Consider the following 5833-nt stretch of genomic DNA (forward strand, 5'->3'; position numbering starts at 1 on the left):
TACATTAGTTGATTGACAGATGAGAGGCGGAACCAATGAGCCAGAGCTCAACCTCCGCAAGCACAACTAGGTGAGGACAACTAGGTGAGTAGTGCAAAACGTGCAAAGATCTTTTACAGCTATAATCTACTCAATAAAATATCTAAATTATTGGGCTCGTTTAAAATATAAAAATCGGAATTCAGTAAAATGCAGGAGGGAGAGATACATAATAACTTACACTTGGAAAATATTAGAGGGACTGGTTCCAAATCTGCTAACGCAAATAACATCACATGAGATCTGACGGGACGTTACGAAGTACAGAATAGCCCAGTTGAGAGAATTTTGTATGTGGTAATCATGTCTCCACTAATTCTTTTGCCTTCAAGCGACGTGAAGTTCAATTCATGTAGCATTTCACCTTAACTCGAACCTGGTAGTTTTGGGACTTGTTTGGTGTCATTCCTTTGAACCTCCAACTTCGTTTGGTGCTTGACTCACCAAAACTCCTCACAGGAGAGATATACTCCATGATTGACGTTTATGATATACAGACTTCTGAAAAATTCCTTACACAAGTTTCTAAAGTCAGTTCTTATGTTAGCCTCGCATATGCTGTTGATAAGATTTTTTTGGCTTGGGCTTCAGCAAACAGGTTCAGTGTGATATAAACCTCTAGTTCCTTCTTTCTGTCCATTCCATAAAGAGTTTCATCGCCCATGTCCGGCGATTAAATACTTTACATTTATTTGAGTTAAACTCTAATAGCCATTTGTTAGACTATTCTTTCAGTTTGTTCAAGTCTTCTTGTAACTTTTTGTCATCTTTCCCTGTCTTAATTTTCCTCATACTTTTTGCATCATTAGCAAACACTGAGAGAAATAAGTCTATTCGCTTATTTATATATATTAGAAATAAAATAAGCCCCAAGAAATTAACCAATTTGGACTCTGTTAGTGACTTCTCGTCTCTCTGAAATCTCACTCCCTCACAGTAACTCGTTGTCTTCTGTTGCTTAGGTACTCCCTTTTACTCTGGAGCACTTCCTCCGTCACTCCAGGAACTACAACTACAACTCATGCACTAGACTTTCATGGGGAACTGTGTTATGAGCTTTATGACAGTCTAAAAATGTGCAGTCTGTCCACTCTTTCTGGTAAAATTTTTGTCCCCTGGTCAAAGAAATCTTAAACCCGCAGTCTTCAGCATACTCCGGGACTAAAGTAAACTCACTGTATACACACCAAGAAGCAGGACTCACCTCTTGATGTATATACATGTAAACTTGAGAATTATTGACGATTACGGACCCACAACTAATCTAAGACCTTAGTGCTTGTCAGAGTCTTATCAGTGGGGTCTGAGTCTTAACAGTGTGGTCAGAGTCTTATCAGTGGGGTCTGAGTCTTAACAGTGTGGTCAGAGTCTTATCAGTGGGGTCTGAGTCTTAACAGTGCGGTCAGAGTCTTAACAGTGTGGTCAGAGTCTTAACAGTGTGGTCAGAGTCTTAACAGTGGGGTCAGTCTTAACAGTGTGGTCAGTCTTAACAGTATGGTCAGAGTCTTAACAGTGTGGTCAGATTAACAGTGTGGTCAACGACCATTCCACTCCATATATCGTACCCCTGTTTACCCTTCCACTAAAGACTTCAACCAAAACAATAAAGCAGTGCATTCACAAGTGCACTTTAGAAGTTGTTGAGAAAGTAATCACAGTAGGCCCGTCAGTCTAGTAATATTTGGCCTCTGAATCAAATAATCATAATAGGCCTATGAACCTAGGAGCCATATTGTAGGCCTACGGCACGTGTTCATCTTCCGTGCATATCAGTGTTAATGTTGACCAGACCACACACTAAAAGTTGAAGGGACGACGACGTTTCGGTCCGTCCTGGACCATTCTCAAGTCGATTGTCTTGAGAATTCTCAAGACACTCTCAAGTCACAATCGACTTGAGAATGGTCCAGGACGGACCGAAACGTCGTCGTCCCTTCAACTTCTAGTGTGTGGTCTGGTCAACATACTTCAGCCACGTTATTGTGACTCATCGCCTGCATATCAGTGCTAATCAACTGACTCGTGTGAATATTATTTAATTTTTACCGACTAGATAAAGAAGTAATATTGGTTGTTGTTGTTGTTAAAGATTTGCTACTTGGAACAAAAAGCACAAGTAGCACGGGCTATGGTGAGCCCGTAGATAGTTTAATATTGGTAATTCGTTAACATAATGCGCCAGAGTTCCATACTTGGTAGTGTGGAGGGAAAGTGAGGGAAACGATTGACTGTGTGGGGGGGGAGGAGAGAACTCCTACGTAGACTGTATAGAACTTCTACGTTAAACTGTGGGGAAAGAGCCCCAAAACAATGACTGTGGGGGAAGATCTCCCACAGAGACTGTATGGGAGACAAGAACTCCCTCAGTTGCAAAACCTGACCAGAGTCCATTACAATTGCAACACCGGTGCAAAAAAGAATGGAAAAGTGTGTTCGAATGGAACAAGTGAAGGGTGCAAGCCTTAGGGTGTAGTGTGAGTGTGTGTGTAGAGTGTGAGGATGAAGGGTGCATAGGTCGTAGGGTGTGAGGGTGGAGGAGGAGAAGGGAGACTGTGCTGACAGTGTTACTAAAAAATATTTCTCCATATATTTTCTCCTTTCCTAACAATGTTACATTTTTCCAAAAAGATTTTCATGTGTTTATTCTGACCCCAAGATCACAGCTGTGTGGACTACGTTTATTTAATTTTGTTTACACAGGAAGGTATTGGAGTAGTACTGCATTTTGGTCAGGGTTCAAATCCTCCTTCGCCAGGATTCGAATCCTGATCAAATCGCCGGCCTCTTTGATATTTAACGTATTATCCTCAACTGCTTACAATGGAGCTGTATGTATGTGTGGGAGGAGAGAGAGTATATGTGGGGGGGGTGAAAGCGTGTTTGTGTTGTTGGTGAAGAGACAGCATGTGTGGGGGTGTGGGGGTGGGGGCTGGGGGATACATGTGATGTGAGAGACGGGTGGGGGGGGGGGGAATAGAGTATGTGTGTGTGTGTGTGTGTGTGTGTGTGTGTGTGTGTGTGTGTGTGTGTGTGTGTGTGTGTGTGTGTGCGTGTGTGTGTGTGTGTGTGTGTGTGTGTGTGTGTTAGGGATCATATCCCCGTGATGAGGGCTTAGAGAGACGGATTCGGTGAGATATCCACCCCAGGTCATTTTCTTCGTCCAATTCTAGGTGGGATTCCTCTCTCATTTGCTGCTTTGTATACTGACACCTGTTGCCAGTACCAAGCATCATTACTTTGCACTTGCTTGAGGCAATTTCTAGCAGCCATTATTTGGACTCTTCCTTTAATTTGTCCAAGTCATCCTGGAATATGTTTCAGCCTTTTGATCGTATTTATTCTACTCATAATTTTTGGGTGAAAAGCACACATTGAAAGAAAGCTATCTAACCATTCTGGAAAATCATTTACATAGAACAAGAATTAGAGACTATAGTCATGCAGCCCGTCCTCCTAAGGTTTCCCAACGTCAATAAAATGTCGCACTAAAGTGCCCTTATCCTAATGTACCAGAGGACCTAAAACAGAAAACGGGACAGTATGTCAATTCTGCGAGCCGCTACCATTTTCTAGTACGACGATTTTTGGCCTTAGGTGGAGTATACTTCAAAAAGCGACGTTCTTTTATGACAGTTACGGACTATTCATGCCCGTGCCACCTCTTGGGTGGCTTAATCTTCATCAATCAGCAGGACAGGTTGAGTGCTGACCTCTGAGGAATCCTGCTAGTTCCTCCGCCAATCTGTAATCTTTCTTATCACTGTGACCTCGTCTCTTATTCACTAGAGTAGCTTACGTTTTCCTCCTGCCTATTTTTACAATTTGTTCACTAGTAACATGCGTTCTACTGTTCCAAGACATTTCTGAACCCCAAAATTTACAATTTGATCCATATGCTCTTTTTTTTTTGTCTAATTTCTGTCGCCCATTCATAGAATTCTGTGAAGATTGCAAAGCAAAATCTGCCAGTCCATAAACTTGTGTAATAATTATTCTCACACGCAAAGAACTTACAATAACATGATTTATTTATGAGAAGATCTTTGGAGCAGGACGGAGATGGAGCCAGCGACCTGGGTAAGCCCCAGACACACGCCTTACCCCCTGCACCACGACATGCTAAACGTTACACAATCTGAAATCCGTCCAATATACACAAACAATCTGGAGGCACCGAGGACGATGGCTCCATCCCCCTTCCTGCTGCTACACAGATTTTTCTAATGAATATATCACGTTACTGTTGACCAGACCACACACTAGAAATTGAAGGGACGACGACGTTTCGGTCCGTCCTGGACCATTCTCAAGTCGATTGTGATGAGGACAGGTAGGGACAGGCATTAAATAGGCAAGAGATGCCAGTCCCTACCTGTCCTCATCACAATCGACTTGAGAATGGTCCAGGACGGACCGAAACGTCGTCGTCCCTTCACCTTCTAGTGTGTGGTCTGGTCAACATACTTCAGCCACGTTATTGTGACTCCTCGCCTGCATATCACGTTACTGTGATTTGTGTGTAGGTGAAGGTAATCTCCATGTTCCCCTATGCTGCTGGTCTGACAATATCCCTCACAGTTCAGGGAGCTCCTCTCCTCCTAGTGTGAAGACCTCACAATAGTTCCTCTCCTCTTTTCTCACAATGTGGGGGGAGGGGTTATGTTAGAACATTGCATTTCCAGTAACGTTTTCGTTACAGCTAACGTAACTACGTCTGGGTGTTCCACGCGAGCCATTTCTCTGAATTCGTTCTGCTTCTTTTCCAGTCTTGGTTTGTGGAGATTTTTTTGTTTAAATCTCACATCCTTCTGTATTATTACGAAACTTCTATTTCTTCTGCCTCCCTGGATGTGCAAGTTTGCAGCCTTCAACAATGTAATATTTGTTTGCTAGAAGGGTAGTACGGAGTATGGGGGGTAGCATATGGCGAGAGGGTTAATTGGGACTGTGCGAAAGTGGGTATAGAAGGAGGGATGAAAGAGAGTCAGAGGGAAGAGAAAGGGAGGGAGGGAAGGAGGGAGGGGGAGAGACTGTAGGCTTAGGTGGTGAGTTAAAATTTGGATTAGAGTGAATATTCTGGTGGGTTGAGTGGATTAAAAGGCAGGGAGGCGGGAATGGGCTTGAAAGCATTTATGCTTTTGATGTGAAAATTGTTTGCTGTGTCAGGATGAGGGTTGTAGGAACACTGCTCACTTTTCCTTGCTTCTCCTGCTTCCTTACCTCCGTTGCTGCGGCAACCTTTATCTTATGATATTTCTCTCTCATGAATAACTCACTGCAGTTGGGTGAACATTGAACATGTTTTTCTTTCCAGGAAAACCTCTTCGGTAATGTGTGTGTGTGTGTACTAACCTAGTTGTACTTGCGGGGGTTGAGCTCTGGCTCTTTGGTCCCGCCTCTCAACTGTCAATCAACTGGTGTACAGATTCCTGAGCCTACTGGGCTCTATCATAAGTGTATGTATGTGTGTGTGAGAGAGAGAGAGAGAGAGAGAGAGAGAGAGAGAGAGCGTGTTTAAGGAACTTTTTCCACTGATTTGTTACTAATTAATATTCGCATTCAGAATATGTTGCGTACCATCATACCCACTGTTTGCATTCTTTGACAAATTCTCTCCCTGTGCCATTGAGTCTCCTCACACTTCTGTAACTCACACACGCACACAACCACACTCATCACTCATCACTCATCCCTGTGTAAACAAATCCCGTAAAGGCGGGTCCTTCTCACCTTCCAGCAGAGCGAGAAAGGTATATAATCCAGGGACACAGAGCGACAGCCACCAGCAACGCTT

Source organism: Procambarus clarkii, chromosome 69 (assembly GCF_040958095.1).
Source record: "Procambarus clarkii isolate CNS0578487 chromosome 69, FALCON_Pclarkii_2.0, whole genome shotgun sequence".
Lineage (NCBI taxonomy): Eukaryota > Metazoa > Arthropoda > Malacostraca > Decapoda > Cambaridae > Procambarus > Procambarus clarkii.